This window comes from Procambarus clarkii, chromosome 64 (assembly GCF_040958095.1).
Source record: "Procambarus clarkii isolate CNS0578487 chromosome 64, FALCON_Pclarkii_2.0, whole genome shotgun sequence".
In the NCBI taxonomy this organism is placed as follows: Eukaryota; Metazoa; Arthropoda; class Malacostraca; order Decapoda; family Cambaridae; genus Procambarus; species Procambarus clarkii.
In genome coordinates, this window is record NC_091213.1 from 33,170,104 (window position 1) to 33,190,795 (window position 20,692).

The following is a 20,692-nucleotide window of genomic DNA, read 5'->3' on the forward strand; positions in this document are numbered from 1 at the left end:
CACTAAGGAAACGAACATAGGAATGTGCCTAAATGCCAACAGCGACTGCCCAGACAGGTACAAGAGGAGTGTTGTTAACTCATATGTCGACCGTGCTCTCAGCCACAGCTCAGAATGGAAGCAAGTCGACGAAGAACTCTGTAGGGTAAGGCAGGTCCTAGTCAACAACGGCTTCTCCAATGGTTTCGTCGAAGACATCATAAGAAGGAAAGTGAAACGCCATGCAACCTCTGAAGAGACAACTAACACAACACCTATACCCCCTATTAGACTATTTTACAGGAACTTCTTTTCCACAGCTCATAAAACGGAGGAAAGGGTCCTGAAAGATATTGTTAATAGAAACGTTATCCCTACAGACAAAAATCAGAGGATGCAACTGACGATTTACTATAAAACCAGAAAAACGGCCAGCCTACTCATGAGAAACTCTCAAGACACAAAACAGAACGCTTTAAAAGAGACCAACGTCGTCTATGCCTTCAAATGCCCACTTGGGGACTGTAAGCTCCAAAAAACCCAGTATATAGGCAAGACAACAACATCTCTTTCTAGGCGTTTAACGATGCATAAGCAACAGGGCTCCATTAAGGAACATATAATCTCTACCCACAACCAAACCATCGCCAGAGAAATCCTAGTAAACAACACAGAAATCATCGATAGATACAGCGATAGCAGACGGCTTGACGTTTGCGAGGCACTGCACATTAAGAAGTCAACACCAGCAATCAACAGCCAATTATTGCACAACTATATTCTACCCACCTCAAGACTCCGCTCCAATATAGAAGCATCAAGAAATATGGACCAATAGGCTTTCTACAGTCACTTCCATTTCAATATCCATTGTTTCGTGTTCTGTCTTGTGTTGATGAAATTAATACCCTATTAAATACCACCTCACCCCATCCACCTCACTCAAATGTAGATATAAACAAATCGGAGATATGTAAGTTCTATTCAGTTGTGTATGTGTAAAGTCTTTGAAAATGTAATAAGTTTTACAAAACGCGCTCAAGTGTCGCGTCAGACTAGAAATAAAAATGAATTTTGGAGAATTGATTTTTGAATTACCTCCAACAGTGAAAAGAAATGTACGAAAGATTGAGAAAATTCGTTTTAGAATTATTAATCTTACTTTTTCGGTCATATATATATATATATATATATATATATATATATATATATATATATATATATATATATATATATATATATATATATATATATATATATACATATATATATATCTAGGCAAGGCAAGCAAGTCAAAAAAACAATATGAAATGTGTTTAAAGGCTCTGAATTTACACATAACACATTCTATTCATATTCTTACCCACTAACGTACCTACTTACCGACCTTTCTTGTAGCATTCACGATACTGATTCCGATGTTGGTAGAGGCCAGTCGTAGACAAGCGTCCAGTGTCTCATATCCCACTTATTCCCAGTCTTAGATGTTACTTGGTTCAGGAAGAAAAATGTACATTTACTTATTCGTACATTTGTACATTTACATGTAAATTTACGTGTTCGTAAAACCGAACACTGAGTACAGCGTCAGTGTAAAGCTTCTCTGCTTGGGGAATCATCCATTCCTTGCACGGCAGCTTCCACAAACTCTGCTGATTTAATTTATGTTTTTTGCAAGCATCAGTGTGTTAAACTGCTGTTGCCAGGACCAGTATGTCACTACTACCACCCTGCATGACCTCACTGGTCACTACTACCCTGCATGACCTCACTGGTCACTACTACCACCCTGCATGACCTCACTGGTCACTACTACCACCCTGCATGACCTCACTGGTCACTACTACCACCCTGCATGACCTCACTGGTCACTACCACTCTGCATGACCTCACTGGTCACTACTACCGTACATGACCTCACTGGTCACTACTACCCTGCATGACCTCACTGGTCACTACTACCACCCTGCATGACCTCACTGGTCACTACTACCCTGCATGACCTCACTGGTCACTACTACCACCCTGCATGACCTCACTGGTCACTACCACCCTGCATGACCTCACTGGTCACTACTACCGTACATGACCTCACTGGTCACTACTACCCTGCATGACCTCACTGGTCACTACTACCACCCTGCATGACCTCACTGGTCACTACTACCGTACATGACCTCACTGGTCACTACTACCCTGCATGACCTCACTGGTCACTACTACCACCCTGCATGACCTCACTGGTCACTACTACCGTACATGACCTCACTGGTCACTACTACCACCCTGCATGACCTCACTGGTCACTACTACCGTATATGACCTCACTGGTCACTACTACCATGCATGACCTGACTGGTCACTACTACCTTGCATGACCTCACTGGTCACTACTACCCTGCATGATCTCACTGGTCATTACCACCCTGCATGACCTCACTGGTCACTACTACTCTGCATGACCTCACTGGTCACTTCTACCTGGTATGATCTCACTGGTCACTACTACCTAGCCTGAACTCACTGGTCACTACTACCCTGCATGACCTCACTGGTCACTACTACCCTGCATGACCTCACTGGTCACTACAACCTTGCATGACCTCACTGGTCACTACTACCCTGCATGACCTCACTGGTCACTACCTTGCATGACCTCACTGGTCACTACTACCCTGCATGACCTCACTGGTCACTACTACCTTGCATGACCTCACTGGTCACTACTACCTTGCATGACCTCACTGGTCACTACTACCCTGCATGACCTCACTGGTCACTACTACCTAGCCTGACTTCACTGGTCACTACTACCCTGCATGACCTCACTGGTCACTACTGCCTTGCATGACCTCACTAGACACTACTACCCTGCATGACCTCACTGGTCACTACTACCTTGCATGACCTCACAGGTCACTACCTGGCATGACTTCACTGGTCATTACCACCTTGCATGACCTCACTGGTCACTTCTACTCTGCATGACCTCACTGGTCACTACTACCTGGTATGATCTCACTGGTCACTACTACCTAGCCTGAACTCCCTGGTCACTACTACCCTGCACGATCTCACTGGTCACTACTACCCGGCATGTCCTTACTGGTCACTACTACCCTGCATGACCTCACTGGTCACTACTACCCTGCATGACCTCACTGGTCACTACTACCACCCTGCATGACCTCACTGGTCACTACTACCCTGCATGACCTCACTGGTCACTACTACCACCCTGCATGACCTCACTGGTCACTACTACCACCCTGCATGACCTCACTGGTCACTACTACCACCCTGCATGACCTCACTGGTCACTACCACTCTGCATGACCTCACTGGTCACTACTACCGTACTTGACCTCACTGGTCACTACTACCCTGCATGACCTCACTGGTCACTACTACCACCCTGCATGACCTCACTGGTCACTACTACCACCCTGCATGACCTCACTGGTCACTACTACCACCCTGCATGACCTCACTGGTCACTACCACTCTACATGACCTCACTGGTCACTACTACCGTACATGACCTCACTGGTCACTACTACCCTGCATGACCTCACTGGTCACTACTACCACCCTGCATGACCTCACTGGTCACTACTACCGTACATGACCTCACTGGTCACTACTACCCTGCATGACCTCACTGGTCACTACTACCACCCTGCATGACCTCACTGGTCACTACTACCGTACATGACCTCACTGGTCACTACTACCACCCTGCATGACCTCACTGGTCACTACTACCGTATATGACCTCACTGGTCACTACTACCATGCATGACCTCACTGGTCACTACTACCTTGCATGACCTCACTGGTCACTACTACCCTGCATGATCTCACTGGTCATTACCACCCTGCATGACCTCACTGGTCACTACTACTCTGCATGACCTCACTGGTCACTTCTACCTGGTATGATCTCACTGGTCACTACTACCTAGCCTGAACTCACTGGTCACTACTACCCTGCATGACCTCACTGGTCACTACTACCCTGCATGACCTCACTGGTCACTACTACCTAGCCTGACCTCACTGGTCACTACTACCCTGCATGACCTCACTGGTCACTACCTTGCATGACCTCACTGGTCACTACTACCCTGCATGACCTCACTGGTCACTACTACCTTGCATGACCTCACTGGTCACTACTACCTTGCATGACCTCACTGGTCACTACTACCCTGCATGACCTCACTGGTCACTACTACCTAGCCTGACTTCACTGGTCACTACTACCCTGCATGACCTCACTGGTCACTACTACCTTGCATGACCTCACTAGACACTACTACCCTGCATGACCTCACTGGTCACTACTACCTTGCATGACCTCACAGGTCACTACCTGGCATGACTTCACTGGTCATTACCACCTTGCATGACCTCACTGGTCACTTCTACTCTGCATGACCTCACTGGTCACTACTACCTGGTATGATCTCACTGGTCACTACTACCTAGCCTGAACTCCCTGGTCACTACTACCCTGCACGATCTCACTGGTCACTACTACCCGGCATGTCCTTACTGGTCACTACTACCCTGCATGACCTCACTGGTCACTACTACCCTGCATGACCTCACTGGTCACTACTAACCTGCATGACCTCACTGGTCACTACTACCGTGCAAGACCTCACTGGTCACTACTACCTGGCATGATCTCACTAGTCACTACTACCCTGCATGAAATCACTGGTCACTACTACTTGGCATGACCTCACTGGTCACTACTACCGTGCATGAACTCACTGGTCACTACTACCTGGCATGACCTCACTGGTCACTACTACCGTGCATGACCTCACGGGTCACTACTACCTTGCATGATCCTCACTGGTCACTACTACTCTGCATGACCTCACTGGTCACTACTATCTGGCATGACCTCACTGGTCACTACTACCTTGCATGACCTCACTAGTCACTACTATCGTGCATGACCTCACTGGTCACTAATACCCTGCATGACCTCACTGGTCACTACTACCCTTCATGACCTCACTGGTCACTACTACTCTGCATGACCTTACTGGTCACTAACACCCTGCATGACCTCACTGGTCACTACTACCTTGCATGACCTCACTGCTCACTACTACCCTGCATGATCTCACTGGTCACTACTACCCTGCATGACCTCACGGATCACTACTACCTTGCATGATCCTCTCTGGTCACTACTTCCCTGTATGACCTCACTTGTCACTACTACCATGCATGACCCCACTGGTCACTACTCTCTGGCATGACCTCACTTGTCACTACTATCCTGCATGACCTCACTTGTCACTACTACCGTGCAAGACCTCACTGGTCACTACTACCCTGCATGACCTCACTGGTCACTACTACTCTGCATGACCTCACTGGTCACTACTACCTGGTATGATCTCACTGGTCACTACTACCTAGCATGACCTCACTGGTCACTACTACCCTGCATGACCTCACTGGTCAATACTACCCTGCATGACCTCACTGGTCACTACTATCCTGCATGACCTCACTCGTCACTACTACCCTGCATGACCTCACTGGTCACTACTACTCTGCATGACCTCACTGGTCACTACTACCGTGCAAGACCTCACTGGTCACTACTACCTGGCATGATCTCACTAGTCACTACTACCCTGCAGGACCTCACTGGTCACTACTACTTGACATGACCTCACTGGTCACTACTACCCTGCATGACCTCACTGGTCATTACTACCGTGCATGAACTCACTGGTCACTACTACCTGCCATGACCTCACTGGTCACTACTACCGTGCATGACCTCACGGGTCACTACTACCTTGCATGATCCCCATTGGTCACTACTACTCTGCATGACCTCACTGGTCACTACTATCTGGCATGACCTCACTGGTCACTACTACCTTGCATGACCTCACTGGTCACTACTATCGTGCATGACCTCACCTCGTCACTACTCCCCTTCATGACCTCACTGGTCACTACTACCCTGCATGACCTCACTGGTCACTACTACTCTGCATGACCTCACTGGTCACTACTACCCTGCATGACCTCACTGGTCACTACTACCTTGCATGACCTCACTGGTCACTACTACCCTGCATGATCTCACTGGTCACTACTACCCTGCATGACCTCACGGATCACTACTACCTTGCAAGATCCTCTCTGGTCACTACTTCCCTGTATGACCTCACTGGTCACTACTACCGTTCATGACCCCACTGGTCACTACTCTCTGGCATGACCTCACTGGTCACTACTACCCTGCATGACCTCACTGGTCACTACTACCGTGCATGACCTCACTGGTCACTACTACCCTGCATGACCTCACTGGTCACTACTACTCTGCATGACCTCACTGGTCACTACTCTCTGGCATGACCTCACTGGTCACTACTACCCTGCATGACCTCACTGGTCACTACTACCCTGCATGAACTCATTGGTCACTACTACCGTGCAAGACCTCACTGGTCACTACTACCCTGCATGACCTCACTGGTCACTACTACACTGCATGACCTCACTGGTCACTACTACCCTGCATGACCTCACTGGTTACTACTACCCTGCATGACCTCACTGGTCACTACTACCCTGCATGACCTCACTGGTCACTACTAGCCTGCATGACCTCACTGGTCACTACTACCCTGCATGACCTCACTGGTCACTACTACCCTGCATGACCTCACTGGTTACTACTACCCTGCATGACCTCACTGGTCACTACTACCCTGCATGACCTCACTGGTCACTACTACCTGGCATGATCTCACTGGTTACTACTACCCTGCATGACCTCACTGGTCACTACTACTTTGCATGACGAGGCTCTGTGCTCTGTGACCGCCAGAGTTAGAGGCTCTGTGCTCTGTAACCACTTGAGTTTGAGGCTCTGTACTCTGTAACCACTTGAGTTAGAGGCTCTGTGCTTTGTAACCACTTGAGTTAGAGGCTCTGTGCTCTGTAACCACTTGAGTTAGAGGCTCTGTGCTTTGTAACCACTTGAGTTAGAGGCTCTGTGCTCTGTAACCACTTGAGTTAGAGGCTCTGTGCTCTGTAACCACCAGAGTTAGAGGCTCTGTGCTCTGTAACCACTTGAGTTAGAGGCTCTGTGCTCTGTAACCACCAGAGTTATAGGCTCTGTGCTCTGTGACCGCCAGAGTTAGAGGCTCTGTGCTCCGTAACCACCAGGGGTAGATGCTCTGTGCTCTGTGACCGCCAGGGTTAGAGGCTCTGTGCTCTGTAACCGCCAGAGTTAGAGGCTCTGTGCTCTGTAACCACCAGGGTTAGAGGCTGTTAGCTCTGTAACCCGCCTGGGTTAGAGACGTGACCTGACAATATACTAGAGGCCAGGTGATACCTTCCGTCCTATAGAGTCACATACATAACCTTAGAGTCGTGTATACATTAATGTTGTGTATAGAAAACGTTAGTGTATTAATGAGAGTGCTCGCGGGCCCACCAGAGACCAGCTCTGAGTGTGAGGGACAAGTGTATTAGCAGGTAAGCAATACAAGGGAGACATTAGGCAGTGTATTAGCATTAATTGTCTCGTTTTGCTCGAAATGCTTTGCGTATTAGTGCCTTTAGGCTTAGTATGTACTAACTCTATCTAGAAATCGAACATTCTGCTTGTAACTCAATATGTATGTACTTTTACCTATGTACCAAAAAATATTATATATATTTATTTATTTATTTATTTATAAAGATGATTGATATATAAAGAAATTATTAACTGGCTGAAACTAAATTAATAAGAACAAGACTAGTAAGTACCGTGTTAACACGGAGGGAGCAACAACTGAAACGTTAGGCCAAACAACTCGTTATATATATTGACAAACAACTAACATGGTGAGGCAAACATGATAGGCAAGCAGCAAGTTAACATGGTTGGCTAAACAAGCAGTTAACAAGGCAGGACAACAACTGAGTGAAGTGATTGGTTATAACGCAGCAATAACGTTACACCAGTGATACCAGCCACTGAGCAAGTTGTTGATAATTATGACTAAATTAAAGATAGTTACTGCCGCCACCACCTTCCACTTTGATGATTATAATTATTTAACAGTGACCGGCGTCGACGTGTGCCGGTCACGGGAGGGTTAATGGTGCCACACAAAGGGGGGAGGGGGAGCACACGCTTGGCTTCCACCCTTCTCTGGCCGCTCTCTAGGAATGAATACACAGGACTAATGGATACCCAGATGGACAATTTAGTAATATATTTAATTTAAGATCACTTCATAAAAGTCCTACTCTATGTTCCCTATCAAGGCGTGTAATAATCAACACTTGTGATATTGGAACACAAGGGACCAGTACTTACTCAAGATGCAGCAGTGTAGAAGTTTCCGTGCAGATACCAGACCGTCAGCCTCCGCCCCCCCCCGCTCCCCCCTGTGATGCCCAACACAACACCCCGGACTCTTGTCTGCACTGAGACACAGCACACACTATCCTCTCCCTCTGTTGGTTGTTGTTATAGATTCAGCTACAGAGAGAGAGAGAGAGAGAGAGAGAGAGAGAGAGAGAGAGAGAGAGAGAGAGAGAGAGAGAGAGAGAGAGAGAGAGAGAGAGAGAGAGAGAGAGAGAGAGAGAGAGAGAGAGAGAGATGGAGAGAGAGAGAGAGAGAGAGAGAGAGAGATGGAGAGAGAGAGAGAGAGAGAGAGAGATGGAGAGAGAGAGAAAGAGAGAGAGAGAGATGGAGAGAGATGGAGAGAGAGAGAGAGAGAGAGAGAGAGAGAGAGAGAGAGAGAGAGAGAGAGAGAGAGAGAGAGAGAGAGAGAGAGAGAGAGAGAGAGAGTTGGAGAGATATGGAGAGAGAGAGAGAGAGAGATGGAGAGAGAGAGAGAGAGAGAGAGAGAGAGAGAGAGAGAGAGAGAGAGAGAGAGAGAGAGAGAGAGAGAGAGAGAGAGAGAGAGAGAGAGAGAGAGAGAGAGAGAGAGAGAGAGAGAGAGAGATGGAGAGAGATGGAGAGAGAGAGAGAGAGAGAGATGGAGAGAGAGAGAGAGAGAGAGAGAGAGAGAGAGAGAGAGAGAGAGAGAGAGAGAGAGAGAGAGAGAGAGAGAGAGAGAGAGAGAGAGAGAGAGAGAGAGAGAGAGAGAGAGAGAGAGAGAGAGAGAGAGAGAGAGAGAGAGAGAGAGAGAGAGAGAGAGAGAGAGAGAGACCTTGAAGGAAGGTGCGTGGTGTCTCCCAGCCATTAATATCCAAACAAGCCCTCCAATGTGTAATAACCCTTAGCCTTACTTAAGATAAGTCGACCCCCTGAGTGCCATCACTTATGAGCCTCGCTATAATGACTTAACACTTTACGGTCGCTGCTTTTGCCCTGAAAGTAGCACTCCAGAGAGAGTTAATTTGGGGCCTCTGATGTAGTGACCTGATTTATGTGCGAAGGTTTGGGTTTTGTTATTGTGCGGATCGTAAAACTGTGTTTCTCGTATGTTAAGAGATAATTTTAACGCTGAGAATTTGTCTTTGCATGTGTACCTGTTGGTACTCTACATCTAAGATAATCTACTCTTGAAAACACACACACACACACACACACACACACACACACACACACACACACACACACACACACACACACACACACACACACACACACACACACACACACACACACACACACACACACACACACACACACACACACACATACACACACACACACACACACACACACACACACACACACACACACACACACACACACACACACACACACACACACACACACACACACACACACACACACAGAATAGCCAGATTGCATATATCTGAACTGCCAAAAAGCCTTTGATACAGTACCACACAGTAAGCGGAAAGGCCCTAGCATGGGTAAGGAACTACCTAACAGGAAGGAGCCACAGGGTAATGGTAAGGGGCAAGAAGTCTGACTGGCGAACAGTAACGAGTGGAGTACCTCAAGGATCGGTGCTGGGACCAATTCTATCTCTAATATACGTAAATGACATGTTTACAGGAGTAAAGTCCATCATGTCGATGTTCGCGGATGACGCCAAATTAATGACAAGAGTTGTGACAGATGAGGATTGTAGGATCCTCCAAGAGGACTTAAACCGGTTGCAGAGATGGTCAGAGAAATGGCTACTGGCGTTCAACAAGACCAAATGTAAAGTTATGGAATTGGGATTAGGTAATAGGAGATCAAAAGGACAGTACACAGTGAAAGGAAACTGCCTACCTATAACGGTTTGAGAAAGAGAGCTGGGTGTGGACGTAACACCTAACCTAACTCCTGAGGCATATATAAATAGGAGAACGACAGCAGCGTATTCTACACTGGCAAAAGTTAGAACATCATTCAGAAACCTAAGTGAGGAGGCTTTTAGGGCGCTTTATGCTGCCTACGTGAGACCAGTCTTAGAGTATGCCGCGCCATCATGGAGTCCCCACCTGAAGAAACACATAAGGAAACTGGAAAAGGTTCAGAAGTTTGCGACGAGGCTTGTCCCAGCGTTACGAGGGATGGGATATGAAGAGTGCCTAAGGGATCTGAACCTTACGACTCTAGAAAAAAGAAGGGAGAGGGAGGATATGATAGAAACGTATAAAATACTTAGGGAAATTGACGAAATGTTCACACGTAATAGTAACAGAAAGAGGGGACATGGGTGGATGCTGGAAACTCAGATGAGTCACAGAGATGTTAGGAAGAGTTCTTTTAGCGTTAGAGTAGTGGGAAAATGCAATGCACTTAAGGAACAGGTTGTGAAAGCAAACTCTATTCATAATTTTAAAATTAGGTATGATAGGGAAATGGGACAGGAGTCATTGCTGTAAACAACCGATGGCTAGAGAGGTGGGATCAAAGAGTCAATGCTCGATCCTGCAGGTACAAATAGGTGAGTACACCTATTTGACACAGTGGACCTCGCGGCTGAGTGGACAGCGTTTGGGAATCGTAGGTCAGCCCGGGTTCGATCCCCGTTGGAGGCGGAAACAAGTGGGCAGAGTTTTATTCACCATGGTACTTCTGTTCACCTAGCAGTAAATAGGTACCTGAGAATTAAACAGTTGCTATGGGCTGCTTCCTGGGTGTAATAGTTTAGCTGTCTATAAAGAAGGATATATATTTAGTATTAAAAGAATATGCATTAATTTGTACTAAAAGCTGTCTGTTGTTAAGTGGGGGATGTGCCTTAAGTGAGAGCGCACTTTAGTTAATGTATTCACCTATTTTTTTCTTGCGGGGAGGGAGGGGGGTGAGCTCTGCTCTTTCGGTCAGCCTGTCAATGGTCAATCAACTGTAACTAAGTACTAAGTAACACATTTTTTTTCTCACACACACACACACACAGGAAGCAGCTCCGTAACAGCTGTCTAACTCCCAGGTCCCTATTGACTGCTAGGTAACAGGTGCATCAGGGTGAAAGAAACTTTGGCCATATGTTTCTGCCTAGCCAGGGAATCGAACCCGAGAACACAGAATTACGAGCCCTGTGCACTGTCCGCTCAGCTACCAGACCCCACTGCTGGGAGAGAGAACGTTTGACCTGGTTTTAGCACAAGGGTGACCGGTAATCTTTACCTAAGGATTATCAGGTAAGTGATGATGCAAGAGTGCCACGGCAATGTGTGATGGCCTGGGAAAATCCTTCCACGGACTACACTTACTTAAATAGATACGGAGACCTCCTTGTATGTTATTTAGAAATGAGTAGTGAAGAGTTTATGAGAGTATGTGGATTACCATCCTGTGTATTGGGTTCATAAGTATGGGTACTTGTTAAGTTGGCAGGATGGGTAATGAGTCAACTCGGGTCAAGAACATGATGTCTCATTGCCACATCCTCTCTTTGTTTATTAATTCATTAGGTTAGAGAAATTCTTGTTATTATTAGTAAATGTATTCAATAACTTTATTTGTTCCTTTGCCTATGTATTTAACCATGATTTAGGTGTAAAGATTAAATTCCATTAATTGGCCACGTGATTCATGTTTGTTATGTAACAGTGTCAACTAGTTCAGCAACCAGCTAAGATCGGCGTCGCCTGGGGATGAGCGCTGTAGTTAGTGTGGCTGAGGAGGGCAGGAGGAGACACCACCACCACCAGACGGAGACACGTCTACACCTCTGGTCTGTAGTTAGTGTGGCTGAGGAGGGCAGGAGGAGACACCACCACCAGACGGAGACACGTCTACACCTCTGGTCTGTAGTTAGTGTGGCTGAGGAGTGCAGGAGGAGACACCACCACCAGACGGAGACACGTCTACACCTCTGGTCTGTAGTTAGTGTGGCTGAGGAGGGCAGGAGACACCACCACCAGACGGAGACACGTCTACACCTCTGGTCTGTAGTTAGTGTGGCTGAGGAGTGCAGGAGGAGACACCACCACCAGACGGAGACACGTCTACACCTCTGGTCTGTAGTTAGTGTGGCTGAGGAGTGCAGGAGGAGACACCACCACCAGACGGAAACACGTCTACACCTCTGGTCTGTAGTTAGTGTGGCTGAGGAGTGCAGGAGGAGACACCACCACCAGACGGAGACACGTCTACACCTCTGGTCTGTAGTTAGTGTGGCTGAGGAGTGCAGGAGGAGACAACACCACCAGACGGAGACACGTCTACACCTCTGGTCTGGACAGTGTGTAAATTAAGGTAAAATTGTTATTGAGTTTGTACCTCTGGTGGCATCAATTTTAATCATTGTTGCAAGAATAGATTAGGAATAGTGGACTGTCTTTGCATTTCATACTTTTGTGTTAATAAACGATTTTACTGAATTTTATGATGTTCTGCCAATTTTCCCCAATTAATATTTATAATTTTCAAGATCTTGAATTGTGTTGTAAGCTTCCTGTGGTTCTTGCAAGCACCGTTATCGATTATAATATTTCCCCTTTGTCTGATTTAAGCCATATTTAAAGTAAACTCATTCCCTCCTTTTAATAATTGGGAACTCACAATCTTGTTATTTCTATGGCTATTGACTGGTCCTTCCGCGCAGTCACTTGGCTTAATTATATAGTTAATAGGGAAGGTGGAGGCAGCTGTTTAACGTCTCCGTAATAAGCCTTGGGTATAACCCAGGTCTTGTGAGTGCTTGTAGCCGAGGCGGCAGTGGTCTCTAGTGCTCGTGGCACTTGGTGGTCAAGTACCAAGTTGTACAGGTAGCACTGGACTCAGGTGACACTAAGGAACAACGGTGAACAACGTAGCCATTAACTAAACGACCAGGTAAGACTCAGAAAGTGAGAGTGTCGTCTTTTAAAGTCGAGTAAGTTACACAGAGCAGATAGGTGACAGATTGCTCTGTTACATGGGGATGTACTCATCTAGTTGTACTCACCTAGTTGTGCTTGCAGGGGTTGTGCTCTGGCTCTTTGGTCCCGCCTCTCAACCATCAATCAACTGGTGTAAAGATTCCTGAGCCTACTGGGCTCTATCATATCTACACTTGAACTGTGTATGGAGTCAGCCTCCACCACATCACTTCCTAATGCATTCCATTTGTCAACCACTCTGACACTAAAAAAGTTCTTTCTAATATCTCTGTGGCTCATTTGGGCACTCAGTTTCCACCTGTGTCCCCTTGTGCGTGTGCCCCTTGTGTTACATAGCCTGTCTATATCTACCCTATCAATTCCCTTGAGAATCTTGAATGTGGTGATCATGTCCCCCCTAGCTCTTCTGTCTTCCAGCGAAGTGAGGTTTAATTCCCGAAGTCTCTCCTCGTAGCTCATACCTCACAGCTCGGGTACTAGTCTGGTGGCAAATCTTTGAACCTTTTCCAGTTTAGTCTTATCCTTGACTACATATGGACACCATGCTGGGGATGCATACTCCAGGATTGGCCTGATATATGTGGTATACAAAGTTCTGAATGGTTCTTTACACAAATTTCTGAATGCCGTTCGTATGTTGGCCAGCCTCGCATATGCCGCTGATGTTATCCTCTTGATATGTGCTGCAGGAGACAGGTCTGGTGTTATATATAAACTCCCAAGTCTTTTTCTTTCTCTGACTCCTGAAGAATTTCCTCTCCCAGATGATACCTTGTATTTGGCCTCCTGCTCCCTACACCTATCTTCATTATATTACATTTGGTTGGGTTAAACTCTAACAACCACTTGTTCGACCATTCCTTCAGTTTGTCAAGGTCTTCTTGAAGCCTCAAACAGTCCTCTTCTGTCTTAATCCTTCTCATAATTTTGGCATCGTCCGCAAACATTGAGAGAAATGAATCTATACCCTCCGGGAGATCATTTACATATATCAGAAACAAGATAGGACCGAGTACAGAGCCCTGTGGGACTCCAATGGTAACTTCACGCCAACCGGACGTCTGACCCCTCACCGTAACTCTCTGCTTCCTATTGCTTAGGTACTCCCTTATCCACTGGAGCACCTTACCAGCTACACCTGCCTGTCTCTCCAACTTATGTACCAGCCTCTTATGCGGTACTGTGTCAAAGGCTTTCCGACAATCCAAGAAAATGCAGTCCGCCCAACCCTCTCTTTCTTGCTTAATCTGTGTCACCTGGTCATAGAATTCTATTAAGCCAGTCAGGCAAGATTTACCCTCCCTGAACCCATGTTGTCGATTTGTCATGAAGTATCTTCTCTCCAGATGTGCTACCAGGTTTTTTTCTCACGATCTTCTCCATCACCTTGCATGGTATACAAGTCAAGGATACTGGCCTGTAGTTCAGTGCCTCTTGCCTGTCGCCCTTTTTGTATATTGGGACCACATTCGCCATCTTCCATATTTCTGGTAGGCCTTCCGTCTCCAGTGACCTACTATACACTATGGAGAGTAGCAAGCAAAGTGCCTCTGCACACTCTTTCAGTATCCATGGTGAGATCCCGTCTGGACCAACAGCCTCTCTAACATCCAACATCTAACATCTAACATCTAACATCCACACACACATATAACATGTGTGTGTGTATGTGTGTGTGTGTGTGTGTGTGTGTGTGTGTGTGTGTGTGTGTGTGTGTGTGTGTGTGTGTGTGTGTGTGTGTGTATGTGTGTGTGTGTGTGTGTGTGTGTGTGTGTGTGTGTGTGTGTGTGTGTGTGTGTGTACTCACCTAATTGTGCTTGCGGGGGTTGAGCTTTGGCTCTTTGGTCCCGTCCCCATGTGTGTGTGTGTGTGTGTGTGTGTGTTTTCTCCTCTAGTTGTACTCACCTAGTTATGCTTGTGGGGGTTGAGCTCTGGCTCTTTGGTCCCGCCTCTCAACTGTCAATCAACAGGTGTACAAGTGCCTGAGCCTACTGAGCTCTATCATATCTAGACTTGAAGCTGTGTATGGAGTCAGCCTCCACCACATCACTTCCTAATGCATTCCATTTGTCAACCACGCTGACACTAAAAAAGTTCTTTCTAATATCTCTGTGGCTCATTTAGGCACTCAGTTTCCACCTGTGTCCCCTAGTGCGTGTGACCCCTTGTGTTAAATAGCCTGTCCCTATCAACCCTGTCGATTCCCTTGAGAATCTTGAATGTGGTGATCATGTCCCCCCCTAACTCTTCTGTCTTTCAACGAAGTGAGGTTTAATTCCCGTAGTTTCTGCTCGTAGCTCATACCTCTCAGCTCGGGTACTAGTCTGGTGGCAAACCTTTGAACCTTTTCCAGTTTAGTCTTATGCTTGACTAAATATGTACTCCATGCTGGAGCCGCATACTCCCGGATTGGTCTGACATATGTGGTATATAATGTTCTGAAAGATTCCTTACACAAGTTTCTAAAGGCCGTTCATATGTTAGCCAACCTGGCATATGCTGCTGATGTTATCCTCTTGATATGAGCTTCTGGGGACAGATCTGACGTGATATCAACCCCCAGATCTTTCTCTCTCTTTGACTCTTGAAGTATATTATCTCCCAAGTGATACCTTTTATCTGGTCTCCTGCTTCCTACCCTTACCTTCATTACATTACATTTGCTTGGGTTAAACTCTAACAGTCATTTGTTCGACCATTCCTGCAGCTTGTCCAGGTCTTCTTGAAGCCTCAAGCTGTCCTCCTCTGTCTTAATCCTTCTCATAATTTTGGCGTCGTCAGCAAACATTGAGAGGAATGAGTCTATACCCTCTGGGAGATCATTTACGTATATCAGAAACAGGATAGGTCCAAGCACAGAGCCCTGTGGAACTCCACTGGTGACTTCACGCCATTCTGAGGTCTCTCCCCTCACTGTAACTCTCTGCTTCCTATTGCTTAGGTACTCCTTCATCTACTGGAGCGCCCTACCAGTTACTCCTGCTTGTTTCGCTAGCTTATGCATCAACCTTTTATGGGGTACTGTGTCAAAGGCTTTCCGACAGTCCAAAAAAAAGCAGTCCGCCCATCCTTCTCTTTCTTGCTTAATCTTTGTCACCTGATCGTACAATTCTATCAAACCTGTAAGGCAAGATTTACAAGAAGGCAAGATGTGTGTGTGTGTGTGTGTATGTGTGTGTGTGTGTGTGTGTGTGTGTGTGTGTGTGTGTGTGTGTGTGTGTGTGTGTGTGTGTGTGTGTGTGTGTGTGTGTGTGTGTGTGTGTGTGTGTGTGTGTGTGTGTGTGTGTGTGTGTGTGTGTGTGTGTGTGTGTGTGTGTGTGTGTGTGTGTGTGTGTGTGTGTGTGTGTGTGTGTGTGTGCGTGTGTACTCACCAAATTGTACTCACCTAATTGTGCTTGCGGGGGTTGAGCTCTGGCTCTTTGGTCCCGCCTCTCAACCGTCAATCAACTGGTGTACAGATTCCTGAGCCTACTGGGCTCTATCATATCTACATTTGAAACTGTGTATGGAGTCAGCCTCCACCACATCTCTTCCTAATGCATTCCATTTACTAACTACTCTGACACTGAAAAAGTTCTTTCTAACGTCTATGTGGCTCATCTGGGTACTCAGCTTCCACCTGTGTCCCCTTGTTCGCGTCCCACCAGTGTTGAATAGTTCATCCTTGTTTACCCGGTCGATTCCCCTGAGGATTTTGTAGGTTGTGATCATGTCCCCCCTTACTCTTCTGTCTTCCAGTGTCGTAAGGTGCATTTCCCTCAGCCTTTCCTCATAACTCATGCCTCTTAGTTCTGGGACTAGTCTAGTAGCATACCTTTGGACTTTTTCCAGCTTCGTCTTGTTCTTGACAAGGTACGGGCTCCATGCTGGGGCCGCATACTCCAGGATTGGTCTTACATATGTGGTGTACAAGATTCTGAATGATTCCTTACACAGGTTCCTGAACGCCGTTCTGATGTTAGCCAGCCTCGCAAATGCCGCAGACGTTATTCTCTTTATGTGGGCTTCAGGAGACAGGTTTGGTGTGATATCAACTCCTAGATCTTTCTCTCTGTCTGTTTCATTAAGTACTTCAATTCCTATTCTGTATCCAGTGCCTGGCCTCCTGTTTCCACTGCCTAGTTTCATTACTTTGCATTTACTCGGGTTGAACTTCAACAGCCATTTGTTGGACCATTCACTCAGTCTATCCAGGTCATCTTGTAGCCTCCTACTATCATCCTCTGTTTCAATCCTCCTCATAATTTTTGCATCGTCGGCAAACATTGAGAGGAACGAATCTATACCCTCAGGGAGATCATTTACATATACCAGAAACAGTATAGGTCCAAGGACTGACCCCTGCGGGACTCCACTTGTGACGTCTCGCCAATCTGAGACCTCACCCCTCACACAGACTCGTTGTCTCCTGTTGCTTAGGTACTCCTCTATCCACCGGAGTACCTTCCCTCTCACTCCAGCCTGCATCTCCAATTTTCGCACTAGCCTCTTGTGTGGCACTGTATCAAAGGCTTTCTGACAATCCAAAAATATGCAGTCTGCCCACCCTTCTCTTTCTTGCCTTATTTTTGTTGCCTGGTCGTAGAATTCAAGTAACCCTGTGAGGCAGGACCTGCCATCCCTGAACCCATGTTGATGCTGTGTTACAAAGTTCCTTCGCTGCAGATGCTCCACTAGTTTTTTTCGCACAATCTTCTCCATCAGCTTGCATGGTATGCAGGTTAGGGACACTGGCCTGTAGTTCAGTGCCGCCTGTCTATCCCGTTTCTTGTATATCGGGACTATGTTAGCTGATTTCCAAATATCTGGCAGTTCCCCTGTTGCCAGTGATTTGTTATACACTATGGAGAGTGGTAGGCACAGTTCTCTTGCTCCTTCCTTTAGAACCCAAGGGGAGATTCCATCTGGGCCTATAGCCTTCGTCACGTCCAACTCTTGTAAACACTTCCTTACTTCCCCACTGGTAATCTCAAACTCTTCCAGTGGTTCCTGGTTAGCAATTCCCTCACTTACCTCTGGAATTTCTCCTTGCTCTAAGGTGAAGACCTCCTGGAATTTCTTATTCAATTCCTCACACACTTCCTTGTCATTTGCAGTGAATCCTTCCGCCCTTATCCTTAATCTCATAACCTGTTCCTTTACTGTTGTTTTTCTCCTAATGTGGCTATGCAACAATTTAGGCTGAGTCTTTGCCTTGCTTGCGATGTCATTTTCGTATTGTCTTTCTGCCTCTCTTCTCATCCTGACAAATTCATTCCTGGCATTCTGGTATCTTTCTCTGCTCTCCAGTGTCCTGTTATTCCTATAGTTTCTCCATGCCCTTTTACTTTGCTGCTTAGCTAGCCTACATCTCTGATTAAACCATGGGTTTCTCATCTTCATTTCTCTGTTTTCCTTTTGGACTGGGACAAACTTGTTTGCTGCGTCCTTGCACTTCTGTGTGATGTAATCCATCATATCTTGGGCCGTCTTTCCCCTGAGCTCTGTTTCCCATGCTATATCTGTTAGGAATTTTCTTATCCCCTCATAGTTTCCCTTTCGGTATGCTAACCTTTTGGTTTCGGTATCCCTCCTCGAGTTCAATAACCCTTCTTCAATCAAGTACTCAAACACCGTGGTGTTTGTACAAACCACACTGTACAAACCACAAACACTGTGGTCGCTCATTCCTACTGGGTCCTCAAAACCGATTTCTCTTATGTCGGAGACGTTCAGAGTGAAGACTAGGTCGAGTCTCGCTGGTTCGTCATTGCCTCTCATCCTTGTGGGTTCTCCGACATGCTAGGTTAAAAAGTTGCTTGTCACCACCTCCAATTGTTTGGCTCTCCACGTATCCTCGCCTCCATGCGGTTCCTTGTTCTCCCAGTCAATCTTTCCGTGATTGAAGTCGCCCATGATGAGCAGGTGGGATCTATTTCTACAGGCAGCAGAGGCTGCCCTCTCAATTATAGTGTTAACTGTCTTGTTGTTGTTTTCATACTCTTGACTGGGTCTCCTGTCATTTGGTGGAGGGTTGTATATTACTGCTACTACTATTCTTGGTTCTCCCATTGTTATGATGCCTGCTATGTAGTCTCTGAACTCCTCACAGCCCGGGATGGCCATCTCCTTAAAACTCCATTCCCTTCTCATGAGTAGGGCCACTCCGCCTCCTAACTCATACCCTACCCTATGTGTGTGTGTGTGTGTGTGTGTACTCACCTAGTTGTACTCACCTAGTTGTGTTTACGGGGGTTGAGTTCTGGCTCTTTGGTCCCGCCTCTCAACCGGCAATCAACAGGTGTACAGATTCCTGAGCCTATCGGGCTCTATCATATCTACACTTAAAACTGTGTATGGAGTCAGCCTCCACCACATCACTTCCTAATGCATTCCATTTGTCAACCACTCTTACACTAAAAAAGTTCTTTCTAATATCTCTGTGGCTCATTTGGGCACTCAGTTTCCACCTGTGTCCCCTTGTGCGTGTTCCCCTTGTGTTAAATAGACTGTCTTTATCTACCCTATCAATCCCCTTCAGAATCTTGAATGTGGTGATCATGTCCCCCCTAACTCTTCTGTCTTCCAGCGAAGTGAGGTTTAATTCCCGTAGTCTCTCCTCGTAGCTCATACCTCTCAGCTCGGGTACTAGTCTGGTGGCAAACCTTTGAACCTTTTCCAGTTTAGTCTTATCCTTGACTAGATATAGACTCCATGCTGGGGCTACATACTCCAGGATTGGCCTGACATATGTGGTATACAAAGTTCTGAATGATTCTTTACACAAGTTTCTGAATGCCGTTCGTATGTTGGCCCGCCTGGCATATGCCGCAGATGTTATCCTCTTGATATGTGCTGCAGGAGACAGGTCTTGCGTGATATCAACCCCCAAGTCTTTTTCCTTCTCTGACTCCTGAAGAATTTCCTCTCCCAGATGATACCTTGTATCTGGCCTCCTGGTCCCTACACCTATCTTCATTACATTACATTTGGTTTGGTTAAACTCTAACAACCATTTGTTCGACCATTCCTTCAGCTTGTCTAGGTCTTCTTGAAGCCTCAAACAGTCCTCTTCTGTTTTAATCCTTTTCATAATTTTAGCATCGTCCGCAAATATTGAGAGAAAAGAATCGATACCCTCCGGGAGATCATTTACATATGTCAGAAACAAGATAGGACCGAGTACAGAGCCCTGTGGGACTCCACTGGTGACTTCACGCCAATCGGAGGTCTCACCCCTCACCGTAACTCTCTGCTTCCTATTGCTTAGATACTCCCTTATCCACTGGAGCACCTTACCAGCTACACCTGCCTGTCTCTCCTGCTTATGTACCAGCCTCTTATGCTGTACTGTGTCAAAGGCTTTCCGACAATCCAAGAAAATGCAGTCCGCCCAGCCCTCTCTTTCTTGCTTAATCTTTGTCACCTGATCGTAGAA